Consider the following 18,710-nt stretch of genomic DNA (forward strand, 5'->3'; position numbering starts at 1 on the left):
AATGGCTTTACCAGCCCATGTTCACATGGCTGGATTTACCACTGGGCCTACCTTTGACCTACTGCGTGTGCCTCTGTGCCAGCCAGGGCAGCAGAGGGGCAGGAGTGGAATTGCCACAATGTTCACCCCAACAGAAAGGAAGAGGAACAAGTGTTTATAGTGATGTCTGGCTGGTAGATCTTAAAGATCCCTAAAGCTTAAGGTCCAAATGTTACATTAATCTACATATTAGCCTCATGGCCATACAACGAAATTTCAAGGAGAGTCCTTGCCAGGGCCACCTTCTGAGTACATTGATACCTGGTATAGGTCATTGACTGGTCATGGGACAGTCCAGCCCATTACAGTGATAAAAATGGATTTTTCTACAGATTTCCACCGTGGGATTTAAATTTAAATAAAAAATCTTGACATTAGGTTGCTGGGTGGTGAGGATAGGAATAAAACAAATATTGCATTTTAATTTTTTTTTTTGCATTTTAATTTTTGCTCATCCATTTGTTCAACATGTATTTGATGAGCATTTGCTGTGTGCTGGTTACGGTGCTAAGTGCTGGAGATGCAGTGTAAGCAACACCAGTCAGGTTCCTGTCCTGCCAGAGCTGAAAGAAATTAGGCAAATCATCTTACAAGTAAATTAAAAAAGTGTAATGCTCCCAAACAGGGCTATGGGGTAGTATGAGAATGTAGGAGAAGGAAATTTGACCTGGTTTTGGTGGGACTGATGGTGGCATTAAGGCATATCTTAAAGTTTAATTGCCAAGAACCCAGAGGCATTAACAGCTCATCTCACCTGGTAGCCTTGGGAAAGCCTTCGTTATGGTGTCCTCCTCTATTCTCAGGCTGCTCCATGTTCCTTTCTGGGTGACAAGAGAAGACTCTGAAGTATCCACACAGGTTTGGGGGCACATTTGGATAAAGAAGTCCTCCAAGTAAAGAACATGATTTTTTTTTGATTTACCAAATTCAAGGCTGACTATGCTCGTTGCTACTTTCTAAATGAACACCTATCAGCTAGAATCACAATACATCCATTCTATTCAATCCTTTTGACACATAATTGTGTCAAATTCGTATGGTTTGGGCTAACTCTATAGAGGCTTCAGAAAAAGAACTTTTAAGTGCTGACACGAGAGAACAGGGCTGACCCTTAAAAGCATACGATGAGGAACCGTGCCCAAATGGTGTTTTTGCAATCCAAGGTTCAGGGAAACTCTGCAGTAACACAAAGGTGTAAAAGACCGCTAGACTGGGTCAGGAGGCTTTGGTTCTAACTACAGCGAGACCACGAATGTTTCCTCTTTGACTTCACCTAAGCTGCTTTCTGCCTCTGAAGCAATAGTTCACCATCTGGGAAATGAGGGGTTTGACCTATAATGTTTAAAGTTCCAGCCCTTGAGACTCTATTCTACTCCTTGCTACTGTAAGAGCAAGACTGAACAGTAACACATTTTTATAATCCCCAGCTCTGAGTATAACTGTCTCTCATTTGCTGTGACTCCCTTTGTGGACAGGTGCAGACAAATGGCAACACAGCCCATATCTGTCCGCCCATCGCATGTGCTCCATGTGGACCTAGATAGGAATAGATGCACCTTTCTTGGTCAGATGATTTGTGAGTTAAGAACTCAGATTTGGATCCAAGTTAGCTGGCCTTGGCCTTTTACTCCCTGTGTGACCTGGGTAGCTTATTTCAGCTCTCTGAGACTCTATTTGCCCATCTGTAAAGTGGGGATGACAATCATTGTGTCTCAGGGTTTCATGTGTCTGACATGTGATAAATGGAGGTAAATAACTTTGTGGTTATGTGCTAAAATGCTGGATCCAGACACCTGGGTTTGAATCCCACGTCCACCATTTATCAGCCTCACATCCTTGGTCAGATTACTTACCTTGCCCTGAATTTCACTTCTCAATCTGTAAAATGGACATGATCATTACAGCTGTATGCTTCAGATGCAATAATCCATGAAGCACATAGAACAGTACCCAGCTCTTGTTAGAACTCAATAAATTTAGCTATTATTGTTATTCGGTGGTAGATAATACTTAGAGTACACATTACACATCAAAAATGCAAACATTGAGCAAGAAACCATTATTGAGAACATCATCCAAGGAGTCAGAAAAACGATTAACCTAACTACTAGCTAAAGCAGACACACATTAATTACTGAGCATTTTGTTTTTCACCCTTGATGAAAATAGAGACACTACTGCTCAGCCCTTAGAAGCTAAATCCAAAGGAATCGGACGCTTTCTGAAGTCCAGTTGGGCCAGTGGCCCGCACTGTCTCCACTCTGCTCATCAGCATGACCACGTGCCAGCCTGCAAACCTTCGAATCTCCTGACGGAAGAGCAAGTGGTAACCACACAGGGCTTAGGCCTGCAGAGAGTGAGGTCATGATTCAGGGCTTTGACTCCGTCAAACAGTGCTGACAAAGACACCCTGTTTTCCCTGACAGAACAGAATCATATTACTGCACACACAAGTGTCTCACACCTGGGAAAGATGAAATTACACTAAAGCTTAATCCTCTGAAACCAGCTCAACAAGAAGTCACTTAAACATTTAGGTTAGGAGTTGTCTCCTGGCAAAGAAAATATTGCAAGGCCACTGGGCAGTTTTGACTAATTAGAAGGGCCTGGCTTTGTCAGTGGAAATAATGTTTGATTCTTTATTCTCTTTATTAATTATACCTTGAGAGGTCCCAACACAGCCTCTTTTAAATGAACACACTTGGGTCTTCCGCACTCATCTTATTAAGGGAAGAAATCAGTCCCTCGGTGGTTACATAAGCCTATGAAAGCGAAACAAGTAGATTGTTTCAAACAAGACATTGATACCACATATTTCATTAAAAAGAAGTATATGAATTCATCCCTTTCAGCAAAACTGAGCTTTGCTTTGATGAGAGCTGGTGACAATTATTTACATGCTAGAAAGCACTCGTGAATATAAACCCACGAGTTTTGGTTAGAACCAAAACTGGCCAGACAGAAGTTTCACAGTCTTTATCTCTGGGCTTAAGTCAGAGAAGGCCAACATTTGGAAGGACATTGAGACAGAAATCTTCCAAAGAGCTCTGCTGCACGCCTTCGCGGGGACACACACCATCTCTTCCAGCGGCCTGTCCTGCAGGAAGGCTGATGACCGGCATCACACAGAGAGGTCAAGAGGTTTTAGTTTGGAGTTTTATGGGAAGTTAAATCCATGGAATATCTACCAGTTGATCTTCCTACCAAATGCAAAACAATGCAATGGTGCGGCAGGGGGATTGAGGGGGTGGTCAACCAACATTTTAAAACTTAACAATTTGGAATCAGATAATACAAAGCAAAATATTAAAATAAAAAATGGGGGGTGGGGCCCTGGGTGGCTCAGCGGTTGAGCATCTGCCTTCTGCCCAGGGGGTGAACCCAGGGTCCTGGGATCCAGCCCCACATCTGGCTCCCCACAGGGAGCCGGTTTCTCCCTATGTCTCTGCCTCTCTCTGTGTCTCTCTCGTGAATAAATGGATAGAATCTTTTTTAAAAAATTAAAATAAATAAAAAGTAGGAAACACATGGCAAACACTCAAAAGACACCAAACTTACACAACAAAAAAATAAATGTTCATAATCTCTCTCTTCCCAGCTATCCCCATTTCCTTCCCAAGGGGCACCCAGGTTACCAGCTTCTCATGATTCTTCCAGAAGCATTTAATCCATTCCCATTTCCTGAAACATACATGCACATACAGATGGTGAAAACCTAACCCAATATTCTCTATCTTGCCTTTCCCACTGTATGTGGAAGATTTTGGTGCATCAATAGGTATGGGACAGACTCACTCTTTTTAAAGACAGCAAAGAATTCTATTGTGTAGTTGCCCCATAATGGATTTAACCAGTTTGTTAGTGGAAAAGATGTAGTTCCCCCCACCCCCATCTCTCTCTATCACAAGCAATCTTGTAACATACATGTCCTGGTATGCACAACACCATATCCATGTGCGGATGTACTTGCAGAATGAATTCCTAGCAGTAGAATGGTCTGGGGAAAAAATCCATATGTGTGTAGTGTTGAGAGAATCTGCCCAATTATCCTCACAAAGGTTTTGCCAATTGACCCTCCTACCAACAGTGTCTGAACATGGCTGTTTCCCACACACTGGCTGGGCCAGTGTGTTACCAAACCTTTTGATCTTTGCCAAACCAACAGTGACAATTATATCTTACTCTTGTTTGCATTTGCATTTTTCTTTTAAGAAGGCAGAGCACCTTTATAAATGTTTAGATGGCTTTGCTTTAAACTATCAGTTCATGTCCTTTGTCTCTTGATTTGTTGGTCTTTTTTCCCCCTTATTTTTAATTAAATTTTTTTTTATTTTGAAGATTTTTACTTATTTTTTATTTTTAAGTAATGTCAACACCCAACGTGGGACTCAAACTTACACCCTCGAGATCAGGAGTCACATGCTCCACGGACTGAGCCAGCCAGGCACCCCTGCCCTTATTTTTTTTTAATTGACATATAACATTGCATTAGTTTCAGGTGTACAACATAATGATCCGATATGTGTATATATTGTGAAATGGTCACCGCAATAAGTCCAGGTAACATCCATCACCACACAGAACTCCCTTATTGATTTGTAAACACACTTAGTACATTGAGAAAAAGGACTGTGCTGTACAGTGCAAATATTTTATCCTCGTGTGCTGTTTGACTTTTGACTTTATGTCATTTCCTTCCATGCACATTAAAAAACTTTTGTTTTGCATTGTTGAGTGTATCAAGCTATTCTTTAATGGTTTGGGTGGAGGGAAGTGGGGAGAGGCCACCAATATTCAACTGACCAAAGTCAAAACTGACCAGGGACCAAATTCCTCAAAATGACCCACACATTTAAGTTTCCCCTGCTTGCCTTTCAAGCCCCATTTCTATAAATCCTCCCTGGCGCATTGAATTCCAGCCATATAAACTATCTGCATCTCCCAAAACAAATCATCTTACCAGCTTGTTTGTTTTATACATACAGATGATGGCATAGGCCTTTCTTTCTACATGGAATGTATGTCTTAATCCTGTCCTCTCCAATTCATCTGTTGGGCAAATTCCTGTTTGATACAAAGCAATTCAAATATCATCTCCTTTGCGAGATGCCTGTTTCATCTTACCTGTACACAACTAGTTATGTAGCATTTTCTATGAGCCCCTCTGGCTCTGATTATACGGTTCAATTCATACCTTAAAAACACCAGTGATGTGGGCTCTCAAGCCAGGCTGGGTTCAAATCGTGCCTCTATTCCTTATTTGCCGTGTGACTGACCTTGAGCAAATTCTTTATCTGTAAAGCGGGGATGATAATAATACCTCACAGGATTACTTTGGGAATTAGATGGGTTAATCTTTGCAAAACTGTTAAATAGCACTTGTGTTGAGAACAGTACTTAATGCACAGAAAACGCTTACTAAATAAATAAAAACCTATTGAACCCAGTGCCTCTCTAAGCAACAGACAGTAAACCTGCAGAAGGCAGCTGTGCTCCAATTTATCTTCTTTCCTGTCTATCTTCCTTCCCAGACCTTGAAGATCTTGAAAGAAAGGGCCAGATACCATGCTTTACTCAACAAAGTCCTTCCACGAGAGATTGCTGTGGGAACATTCAAGGAGATAAGTGGAGTAGAACCAAGCTACGTCCTTGGGAACGATTCCTGTAAAGATTTAAGTCAGTGGAAAAATACGGATTGTAGATACAATTCAAAAGTATCCTAGGAAGGGGAAATGACCCTCACATGGGGCCCTTTGAGCCTTGGAAGTCCTAGGCAGCTCTTATCAAACATATTAACATATACCCGCAACCATCCCAATTTGGAGGCAAAAACATTTGAAAGGCTCTTTCTAATTTGGCTTTCAAAATTATTTCCGACGGGTAACTTATTTGATTCACACTCGATACAACTTCTCAGCAATCGTTGGGTACAGAAGGAGAAATTTTAGGTCGGAAAATCCAATCCGCACGTTGTTTTTCATTGTAATGAGATCCTTATGAATATCAACTTTCATAATTGATGAAGTTGACAGATGCTGTAATTTGCAGCGATGCCAGTCAACATTTTAAGATTCTGATTTCACAACTTCCAGAATTTAGAAGCATAACATTTCTTTCTTTCTTTCTTCCTCTTTTTCCCCAGGTTGCAGGTATTTTAATTGGTTCTGCAAATGTTCTCGCTGCGAGCCCAGGCGCTGAGGCCCGTGGTGCCTAATGGGCAGAGCCACCCTGCTCGCTCCAGGCCCCGGGGGCAAGTGCGATCCAGCTTTATGCTGAACAGGGCAAGCTTATTTTCTCTGTTGAAACCAAGTATTTCTGTGGAGGATTAGTTGGATACAGCCTTCCTCAGGGAACCAGCTGTTTTTGAAAGTGAATGCCTAGTTCATTCAGGAGGTGCGGCTGGAGGGGAGACATTGTCCTTCTCATCTGTGGAAGGTCACCAGATGTAGGCCCTCGTTTCAGCTCAAAGTCTGCTTTTTTAAAATATTTTATTTGTTTATTCATGAGAGACACAGAGAGAGAAGCAGAGACACAGGCAGAGGGAGCCCGATGTGGGATTCGATCTCAGGACCCCGGGATCACGACCTGAGCCAAAGGCAGACAGACGCTCAACCGCTGAACTCCCCGGGGCGGGGGGCCCTCAGCTCAAAGTCTGTTAACACTCAGCCCCAGATACAAGATCCAGGATCAAAACTACTGTTTTCTGTCACGAGCCAGTTCTTCTGGCATGAATGTCCCAGCTTCTTTGACACCTGCCTTAGAACCTTTTCTCTTTCATTCTCAGGTCCCCCTGGTGCCAGATGTCACCTATCACACCCCTGGGGACTGGCTGAAAGATCTTATCTTTGAACGAAGAGCAGGCAAAGGTAAAAACAGACCGAGGTGAAAGACATCACTTAACCTGATCCAGGTGGTGGGAAAAGAATGCCAGAAGGGACGATCCAGCCAGACGTGAACATCATGTTTGGCAGGCAGTTATATGAACCGCCCCGCGGTACAGGAGTAAGGATTGGTGTTTTGCACAACTCGAGGGGGCAACATTCACTCGCGGAGTCGTGCAATCTCGTGGGCCTGAGAGCAGGGGTCACCTGCCTCTTGTGTCCAGGGAAGGGAGACGCAGAACCGTCCAGGAGAGGGGACAGTACCCCAGCAACTGGCCCGTATGCTACGGGCATTCCCAAACAGCCCTTTGATTTCATGCCCAACTCTTGCTACACCTAAGATTTGCATAACCCCGTCCTGGGGAGATTTGGGGGGAAAACCAAGATTGAACCCTGGAACCCACGCCAAAGCCTTCAATCGCTGGAGACTGGGAAAAGGGCCTTTTTTTTTTTTTCATTTTAATCTAGTTTCTCTTTCTCAATAGCATTTAAAGGACCAACGTGTTCTGTTCTGCAGCCCTGGAACTCACTATTCATGGTAAGTCATTACCTGTGAGGACTTTATAAGGGTTATTGGAAGCTCAGCTTTACAGTAAATGGAGTATAATTTACACAATAAACTGCAGTCCCTTGCTTAATTACTTACCTCACCTATAGGGAGTTTTAACTCGTTTCTCCGGTCAAGGGTTTTACTTAGGGCCATAACTATGGAGCTGACATGGCTATGAAACACTTTTGAACCCCCCAGAATAAGACTTCTTGACTACACCTAGAGAGCAACTCGCCAAAAACAATGAATGGTGTTTCACAATCTGAGTAGGTGTACTTCATCTAGCTAACGTGTAAACAAAGGAGCGGTGAGTTAACAGCTCTGTAGTTGGGGGGGCGGGGGGGGGTGGCTCAAGAGCAAGCTCAGCTGCTGGAAACTCAGGGCAGCTTCACTGGAATCCTGTGACACTGCAGGATGTAGGCACAGCAAGGTGGCTTTGGGTCTGGACCAAGGGGGGGACAAAAGCCTCCTTTCTCTCTCTGGAGCTCACCCATGTACATGAGGATGTGATGTCAAGAGGTGGGACTCCAGAGCGGACTCCGAATCCTTCCATGTAGTGTTTTGATTCCAGACTTTTTTTGTCGTCTGGTAAAAACCACCAGAGACTTGCAGGTAGTCCCAGGGGGGAGAAGATCAACGTTGCACTTCCACCTTGTCCTCTGGTTACCATCGGGGGATTTGCGTAGCAGGAGGCCATCTTGACTTTAGGGAGCAGAACCACCCATGCCCAGCCAGACAAAGGAAAACAGAAACCTTGGAAGAAGAAAAATAATATTGGAAGGTACTAATGGAATCACTGGAAGAGTAACGATCCGCATGTCGGTAGCTAGCACTTGCCCATGCTTGCTTAAACGGGCACCTTGTACCCTAGCAAGTTCTGACCCCCTTCCCAGCTGTTCTGGAAACCCCCGGCTGATGTGCCATGGGCATTCGTTTTCTGTTCCAGCCTCTGCGTTGATGACATCCAGTTCCCAAGATCCCCTCCATGATCTCTGTGACAGTCCTGGTGTCTGGACTCTGGCTGTCCCTTGCTGCTTCCGGAGCTGCTAACCCGAAAGGGGCCAACCTGGTGCTGGCTTTTCACCTGGGCCTCAGAGTATCCCAGGACTTACGGAGCCCCGTGTGAAGACAGCTCCTTCGGCTTCTCCTGCATCCCTTCTCTCTGGAAGACTTCAGACTGGACTCCCACAGGATCAGCCCGGTCCATGCAGGGACTGGTGTCTGAGACAGACACGATTCTCTTCTCTGCCTTTCCTTACCCCTTCTTCTCCTCCAGCCCTCCCTCCACTCATGTCAATACATCAGAGTGAACCCCAATAATCTGCATTCTAATGAGTCCCCACAGAGGCCAGATATGACCTGCTGAGAAGCAACACGGCGTGCATGAAAAGGCTGCATAGCCTGGTGGGTAAAGATGAGTCAGTCATATCTAGATCTGAATACAGGCTCTACCACTTACTATGTCCTCTCAGCAAGTGACTTAATCTCCATGACCCGGTCTCCTCGATTACCAAATGGAGCTAATAATAGGACTTAGCTCATAGGGTTGTGGTTAGAATTCCACTAGATCATTCATTTATGTATTCCTTATATAAATACTTTATTGAGGGCCTATACTGTTCCAAGCACTATTCTAGGTACTAAGGAAACAGCAGAGAAAACAAAAAAAATACAAAACAAACCCAGACTTCTGTTCTCGTGGAGCTTAAATTCTGGTTGGGGAAATAAACAGTAAACAGAAAAATAATATAACTTTGGTTGTGATAAATTCTATAAAGCACAGAGCCTGGTTAGGGCATGGAGAGCGACAAGGGCTGAGATAGCACAGTCAGGAAAGGCCTCTCTGGGGAGGTAGCATATGAACACGATCGGGATGCAAAATATTTAGCCTAGATCAGACATGGAGTACTCAGTAAGTGAGACCATTCACAATAGTACTTTCCAGGTTCATGTTCTTGAGAAGCTCATAGACTATGTGCCTGGAAGTGTGACAGGCCATTTATTTTATTTTTAAAACGACGACTCTAAACAACATTAAAAACAACACGTCAGCTCATTTCACAAATGCAACTGCTAGTATTTTAATTATTCTATCTCATTAATTCTTGGTGTCCCACCCCTGGCCACCTTTCTACTGGGGGCCAGAGCAAGGTCCAGGACTGGATGTCTTGACCACTGGTCCGCTACCCCACAAAAGTCTGTAGGTGCCTGAGAAGGGTAGCAACACACTTTCCAGCATGGGGCCACAGTTGCCTTTCATGGAATCTGGGCTATAGATGGGGAAAGAAGGGACTGGGAAGGGACTGGAGCACATTCAGTAGACAGCTCTACCACTCAGGACCACAATTCTGTTGGTGGTAGATGAGCCAGTGTACATAGCATCATTGCAGTATCATCTCAAGTTATCAGGAAACTTTGAACCTCATATTGCTGTGAGGCAGACTTTTTCAAGGTATGTTCCTGGAAACATTTGTTCTGTAGGGTTCCATGTTCAAAATCTTTGGAAAACACTGCAGACCAAATTTCTCTCCTGGAGATTCACAAGGCGTATTAACAGAGTAGATTAACGGACTAGAGAAGGTCTGTGGTAAAGAAACTTGATGAGCCTCAACTGACCTATAATTCTCTGGCTACAGAATCCCTTTTTTTCTCATTAACCTGCACTTTTGGAAACACTAATATAAAGAAAGGGCAGTACATTTTAATCAATTCCTCCCAACTCATCCTTCTAAAAAATCTTAGAAATAGCACAGGCATAGGCAATCAGTAATGTGGGGTGAGTGGCTCCATATATAGGGTTCAAGATCAGTGAGGCTGTATCGAATACACGTTCAACTCATATTCAGACTTATGGGCACAAAGGAGTGCTCTTGCTTCAAGAATCACAGTAACATTTGATATTTTAGAAAGGTTTTGGAGTTCCTTTTTGGAAGACCCACTCTCAGAATTAAAAAATTTGGAGGTGGCAAGTAATCTTCAAGAGCATATGAAGCCATGAGTTCTGAACCATGTCGTCAAGACATTGTGAGGTTTGTTAAGAGTAGTTTTTAAAACACGTGATAGCATTACAGATTGTGAATGATGTTTCAAAAAACGAACTAGAACAGTGTCAAGGTTATCACTACTATATTACCCCCTTTTACTGCATTGCATTCCAGTATTCTTTTTTTGAGTGAGAAAAGGAGGTGGAGTTACAGCCAGCCTGCTGGGAATTGCCCAGAACCCATAGCCTCTCTTACTGGTGCCAAGGGACACACCCATGGGAGTGTGTCCTGCGTGTAAATCTTATCTGTCTGTTATCTGATGGCAGAAGCTGAAAACATGCTGAACTAACACAAACCCCACATTTTACAGATGAGAACACGAAGGCCTAGAGAGACAGAAAACACGCCTAGACCATTCAGTCAGGAGACAATCTATAGAACCAAGACCTAGGTGTTCTCTTCTGACCCTGGACAACTTGGTCTCTTTGGAAGAAGCTGCTTTACCTCAGGGTCCTCAGAGGAAGAGCCTGAGATGGGAACTATAGTATTAGGGACTTACTGATTTATGTTATAGGTTCTTTTTTTTCTAAGATTTTTATTTATTTGACAGATAGAGTGAGAGAAAACATGAGCAGGGTGAGGGACAGAGGGAGAACAGACTCCCCACTGAGCAGGGAGCCTGATGTGGGGCTCAATCCCGGAACCCCAGGATCATGATCTGAGCCGAAAGCAGACACCTAACTGACTGAGCCACCCATGCTTAGTCCTCTGTACATTATGTGTTCTGTCTATAACATAAATATCTTGTTCACTCAATCCCCACAGGATCCTTCCGTGTCACCCAGTAAATGGCCCAGTATTCCAGCGTGGAATATATTACCTCCTAAACCCAAAGAGGTCCAGCAAGCACTATGCCCTTTTCTTTGTTGTATAAGATACAAAGCACAAACACTTGACCTTTCCATTAGATAGGATAATCCGGTATGGATCTGATATTATATCCAAATCACCGGATCCCTAAAAACTTCACCAATGTGGCAAGTCCCTGAATTCTTAAAGCACATATATATGTGTATATATGTGTGTGTGTGTGTGTGTTTGCAAAGTTATCCAGAGAATTTGTCATCTCTCATCAGGTTTGATTAATATGATGTCAATATAGTGGACAAAGGTGATGTTCTGCATAATTATCAGATGGTCTACATCCCTTTGGACTACATTGGGACTGGAGGGGGGTGGAATGGATGTGGTCTTAAGGTAAAACTGTGAATGTATATTGTTGCTTGTAACATATGCACGTCCATTACTTCCGATCCTCCCTTCTGATGGGTATTTTAACCACATATTTGCCAGGAAAAAGCTGAATACCATATACATGAGGATGTGTCAATCTGCTCTAGTGAAAAACAGCTGAAGTTGGTGGGTATTACTCGGTTAAGTTTTCAGCAGTACCTAGTTATACCTCATGATTCCATTTTTCTGGGGCCAGATTGATAAATTAAATGAGGATATAATGGGGACTACCACCCCTACATCCATTATGTCTTCAAGGATGGTAGTAATCTGTTGTTCCTCCTACAAGGCAGAGTGGGTATGCTAAATTCAGCAAAGGGTGTAGTTTGGGAGACTGACTCATGGCCTTTCCTACTACAATTGCTTTCACTCTGTAGGTCATAGAATGAGTACAAATATTCTGCAAATTGCTGAGAATATCTTTCCCATTTATACATTTGGGAGCTGGGAAAAAGACCACTGGATGGACTCATGGGCTCAGTTTATCAACTGTGAGACAAACCTGGGTTGGGGCTCGTGTATTACCTGCCTTGCATAAGCCTCTTCTCTGAAAAGGGTCCTGATGACACTTTGGGTTCTCTAGTATCAGGACCATTTCTGAACTTGTATCCAACACACTTGAAAGAACTGGATATTTTCCGTTCCTTGGTGTATAACTACCTGTGTAAAGACCTACAGGTCTTTTTGGAGAATCGCTACAGTACATACTTGCTATTATGCTTCCATATCTTGTCACACGAAGACCCAAACCCTTTTACAGTGGGATCTGGATCTGAGAATTGACTGAGGTCTGGTCCTGGGTAAGAAATCCTGGGACAACATGACCTATCAGCCATTTTCACAGATGACTTCAGGTCGACCTCCCTGGATGCCATTCTGACATTGCTGCCCATTGCAGGAACTACATTCACCCTGGCTTCTGATAGTGAAGTGTTACTATCTGGCCTCTGCTTTTCTGGGACGTTGTTATTATCATTGATACTAGGGAGCCTGGTTCTGAAACAGCTTCTTCTATTATCATCCCCAGCCGAAAGAGAGCAGCCTCTACGGAGCTTCTCAATAATACTGGCACCTTCCCTCAGGCCCTCCCAATGCACTCCTTTTCACATTGGTAGATGGAGGAACAAAGTCAGCTTTGGGACTTTCTGTCCCATGTAGTTGACCTATTCCAGCATGCTTAGTTCTCTGAGACTTTTCATCTCTTCCCCATGGTCTACCAGACAGTCCAGCCTCTCAGTCTCATTTAATGCAACCTATCACTCATTCTGAGATACTAACAATGGCCACAGCCATCCATCAAACACATCTCCTGAGGCCCTTAATTCCATTTTGACAAATATCCTCTTGTGCTCCCACCTCCTAGCATCCTCATGACCCACTCTTAGGCATGCCCACCCAATCCTTGATGGTACACAGTAACCAGTTCTTGAACCCTCTTTGGCATATAATTCCTCTCCTCTCTTTGCAGGTTTTTCACTTTCCCCATAGTGTTATGCTGAGATTTGACCCTAATTATAAGGCAGGTGGCCAGGTGGTAGATGGTCTTAAGAAGGGCCCATATTACCTTATAAGGCACTAGCTTCATCTGAGGCTATTACCTTCAAAAAAAAAAAAAAAAAAAAAGGAAGGGAAATCTATCTAGCTTCTGACAAGGGGAAGTGCAGCCATTTATGTAGGCCAAGGGGGGGAGGGGTCAATGTTGTCAAGTGCATGTTCCCAGATGTCTTCCAAATCTTAGGCTCCTACTCTTTTCCTATCATCATTTTGTCTTTGGCATAGACATTTGCCTAAACTCTGAATTCAGCCTGCTTTGAAGTTCTGTTCTCTTCACAGTAAAGTTCTGTTCTTCCTCTTCAGCTCCACCTGCCTCTGGCTGCAGAAGATGAGGTCTCTAAGTGTCACCGAAAAGGCTCTCAGCTTTAAATTGCTGACTTATATTTAATCCTTGCATTTCCTCTCTTCAGGGAATCAATGGCACTTGGCACCAGTCCTCCAATTCTACAGTCTTGGATTTGCTCTTTGCTCCATACCTCTCCAATGCCAGAGACATGGCACTGACTAATGCAGCCCCCAGTTCACCACAAGTGGAATTCTTAGCCACTGTATGCTATAGTGTGCCAGAGACTCTCAGTACTCCCACCTACTGCCAGGGAGGATCTTTGCTGCCATTGAGTCGGTGAGCGATTCACTTCTAGGTCCCCATCTTTAGAGTCTATTTCCTACTTTGCATGCAAGGCCCATAAGGGAGTTCTGGATATTTTTTATCAAGTGGTATTCTTATTAGATTAAGTCTTTAAGTGATAATTCTGATGTTGGCAACACTCACTTTGGGGCATAAGCTCAGGAATGTGTGAATAAAAATCAGGTTCATCTCATTTGATAAAAGCAGATCATAAAAAGTGAACGATTTATACTAGAATAAATTTAAATCTGCCAAAAAAAAAAAAGATTTTTAAACGATGTTCAGCTCCCTTGAGATTAAAGCAAGGGGCTCTCTTTTCTCTGCTTATTACGTTTGCAAAAATGTTACTGAGGATGAAGTGAGAAAAACAGTCTTCAGGTATTTGTGGTGGACCTGGGAATGGGTATAGACTTGGGAACATAATTTGGTAATATGCATCAAAACCGAAAAAATTGATACCTCTCCCAACCTAATAACTTCACTTCCAAGAATTGATTACAAGAAAATAATCAGTGATCCCAAAAAAGCTATGTGTTCAGGGATACTCCTCTAGCATTATTTTATGCTAGTGAAAAATTGAAATCTTAAATGTTAAAAAAATATAAAATGAGGACTTAATGCTACAACATTTAGATGATGAAATACTGTGCTTTATGATTACCTAGCGTGGATTGCAATTCCATCTTTCCCTAACGTTATAACTCTGGGTGAATTAATTAACATTAATTAATTTTCTTAAAATGGAAATTGTCATAGTTCCTATCTCAAAGGGTTGCTATGTGCAGTACTTAGAACAGGGACTGGCTCACAGAAGTGCTATTATTATTGTTTAGGAGATACAATATAAGGATATGTTAATGTATTATATGAATATTTACATATAATATATTAGCCAATTGAAAAAGTAGTTGTCTACCTACAATGTGGTGTCAGTTTTTTATGATTAGCCCTATTCTTAGGTCAAAGACTGGAAAAAGTAAACAGGTAAACCATAAACATTTTGCTCTCTGATTTCCTTTATGCTCTTGGAAATTATTGAGGATCACAGACAAGTTTTGTTCATGTGAGTTATAGTTAGAGAGGGTTATTATATTCAAAATTAAAAGTAAAAGATGGAAAAGCACAGGTGTGCACAAGCACATGAGCTGCTAGAACAATGGTGTGATCATGTGTCATGTACCTTCTGGAAAACTCTGCTCTACACTCATGAAAGAGTAAGCCATGAACCAAACAAATAATGGTTTGGGATTATTATTAAAAGAATTCAGACTCTGTGGACCCCCTAAAAGAGTCTCGGGACCCCCAGGGGGTCATACGCTGAGAATGTTACACTAAACCATTAACTATTAACATAAACCCTTCATATACTTTTCTTTATTGTCTTCTGTATTATTGAACCTCTCTATAATAAGCATATATGAATTTATAATTACAAAATATAAGAACAATTTAAAAATATATTTGTCATAGTCATGTCACATGAACACACATTCAGTTGGATGAGGGGTTCTTCTACCTAAATGGGAGTCCTGCATTTTCCTGAGCTCTGAGACAATTCTTAGAGATGTCCAAGAATGCAGGAGCTAGTGGTTCTATGCAACTGACTTTATTTTGGATGCTTCACAGAGGCAGACCATTACCTAAAGAAAATGCTTTAGAAACTCTGAGGAGGAAGCCAGATCATAGAGAGAGGGCTAATGGCTAGTTTTTTCTGACATGCTTATGCCCAGAGTAGGGGTGTTGCTCCACGTAAACTGTTTAGCCACAGATCAAAGAAGCCTGTTCTGGACATCGTCATACATGGTGATCACATGGTCTCAATGACGGTCACCTTGTTTAGTTCATTTCTGGGTGCTCAGGGCTGAGCATAGCATGTGACACGTAGTAAGCATTCACTCTTTGCTAAATGAACCATGTGTGAACAAGAGCAGCCCACAGGCGGCCTATAAACTGCCAAGGAGTGCTGTAATAATAGTTTCTTCTTTTTTTCTTAAGATTTTATTTATTTATTCATGAGATACACAGAGAGAGGCAGAGACACAGGCAGAGGGAGAAGGAGGCTCCTCGCAGGGAGCCCGATGTGGGACTCCATCCCCAGACCACAGGATCATGACCTGAGCAGAAGGCAGAAGTCTTCTTCTCTCCCCCTCCCTCTCCTTTTGCCCTTCCTCCTGCTCATGCATGCATGCACTCACTTCTTTTCTCTCTCTAAAATAAATAAATAAATCTTAAAAACAACAATAACAACAACAAAAATGAACCAGGGGTATCTGGGTGGCTCAGTTAAGTATCTATCTGCCTTTGGCTCAGCATCTCAGGGTCCTGGAATCAAGCTGCCTCAGCATGCCTGCTCAGCAGGGAGCCTGCTTCTCCTTCTCCCTCTGCCCCTCCCTGCCTCCTCCCTCCTGCATCTGCTCTCTCTCAAACAAATAAAATCTAAATATCAATAAATAAAATAAAAATAAAAAATAAAACTCCACCCTTAGAAATCCTTGCCTCTGACTGAAGCCTGTGAGATGTGGTTTTCTGAGTATAGGTTACAAAGTCTGTGGGGACTAGAGGTTGGCAGGAGGAAGGAAGAAGGAGCCTGGAGTAAGTTGAAAAGGGGAACTGGAGAGGTTGGGAGGTGTGGAGAGGCCACAACAACGTGTGGCTGGAGGAATTGAAGACCCACACAACCACCCCCACTGGAATCTGAGCCAACAAGCGGAAAAGCTCTCTTAACAGGCTGAGCTGACACCAGAGCTGCCTGGAAACCATGTTAGGGAAGGACAGAGTATGCAGATGGGCTCAGTCTTCTGTTAGTAAGTCAAAGACCCTGCAAAGACCTCACTCATTCAAGATGGTGGCTTTCATCCTCCCCACATCTCAGCAGAACCTTAAGCAGCAGAACAACATGCTTTTGGCTTTATTTTTTTTATTTTTTATTTATTTATTTATTTATTTGCTTTTGGTTTTCAATGAATTCAAGCAAGATGGAGTGCAAGGAACATGACAAAAGTGTCTCCTGGTGAGAAGGCACATTCTGCATAAAGAACTAGAGAGCGAGGAGAAGAGGTAGGAGTAGACGCCAGCCCAAGGCAGGTGAAAAAAGTCAAGAAGAATGTGATCAACAAAGCGGCTGAGTGACTGGAAAGGTGTTTGTGTTTTTTTTTTTTTTTCCAGGCACTATAGACAGAGACCACAGTAACTTGGTGAAAAATGTTTGCTGAGTGTGTATTAGAATGCTGCTCCGTAGTTGGTACCTGTAGAGTATCTGCTTGGAATGTTACTTTGGCCCTACCTACTTCCCTTTGCATATGCTGTGTGCTCTGTCTGGAATGCCTTTTCCACTTTACCACTTACCTCAAATTCACTCTTTAAGACCAAGCTCAGAAACTCTCCCTTCCAGGCAGCCTCCTATGATTCTTTCCACCCTCCCACACTTGAATGCCCAGCAAAGTCTGAATTTTGCTGCTGGGGATCCATAATATCCTATGCTGGATAGCCATAAAATGTGCTTTTTTAATGGACGGACTCAAAATAATTTGCATCTGTCACCATCGCCCTGGCTGATCTGATGTTTCTTTTCTTTTTTAAAGATTTTATTTATTTATTCATGAGAGACACACAGAGAGAGAGAGAGAGAGAGAGAGAGGCAGAGATACAGGAAGAGGGAGAAGCAGGCTCCATGTGGGGAGCCCGATGTGGGCTCTAGGATCACACCTTAGGCTGAAGGTGGCACTAAATCCCTGAGCCAGCCGGGCTGCCCTGGTCTGGTATTTCTTCAAGGGCTAAATCTTGTTCATCTTTGCGTCCCCAGGGCCTAGCACTTAGTAGAGGCTCAGTAAACATTGGTTCCATTAATTTTGTTGATTGTCTACTCCCCTTGCCCCAACCATTGACTAATCATAGACATTTAAGTGAGAGGCAACTCTTAGAGCACAAAGAACAAAGTCTGGGAATCAGAACGGATTTCTAGTCTGGGTTCCATAACTTTCAAGATCTCTACCCTTCCAGGAGTTACTCAAACTTTTTTTTTTTAATATCTTTTTTTTAAATTTTTTTAAATTTTTATTTATTTTATGATAGTCACAGAGAGAGAGAGAGAGAGGCAGAGACACAGGCAGAGGGAGAAGCAGGCTCTATGCACCGGGAGCCCGACATGGGATTAGATCCGGGGTCTCCAGAATCGCGCCCTGGGCCAAAGGCAGGGGCCAAACAGTTGCGCCACCCAGGGATCCCGAGTTACTCAAACTTTATAAAAGGTCACACAAGAGTCGGCAGGGCTAGGCTGTTGTTTGGGCCTTGATAAGGAACAAAGTCCTTTGACCCTGGGGATTCCATAGAGCTGAACGTTCAATTCTAAGCTGCAATCCTTAGTGGTCCCTGAAGGGGGCACTGGGGAACCTGCCCTGGGACATAGCTGAGAACCCATCATGCCTTCTAGGGCAGGCACACACCAGGGCAGGCTAATGACAGGGGGCCTTTGTCCAAAGTACCTTAGGTGGAAAGACCCGAGATGCCCTTGCAGGACAACAGGAGTGGCTGAAGGAAGCAGCTTTCACGCAGCAGGCGCATCCATGTCTGAGGAACTCTGACAGAGGCTGGCCTCTGGGGTCCGGTTTCCCTCACCCCCTCCTGTCTGGAGCATGGCCATCCTAAGGCTTCTCATCCTAAGAGCAAATGACCACAACACTAAAAACCTAATGGAAAAGAGTGGCTGAACAACCAGACTTTAAGGCCAAGGAAGGGAAAAGGTGGGAATGAGGAAGAGACTAGAAGGGTTTAAGGGGGTCGGG

Source organism: Nyctereutes procyonoides, unplaced genomic scaffold (assembly GCF_905146905.1).
Source record: "Nyctereutes procyonoides isolate TBG_1078 unplaced genomic scaffold, NYPRO_anot_genome, whole genome shotgun sequence".
Taxonomy (NCBI): domain Eukaryota; kingdom Metazoa; phylum Chordata; class Mammalia; order Carnivora; family Canidae; genus Nyctereutes; species Nyctereutes procyonoides.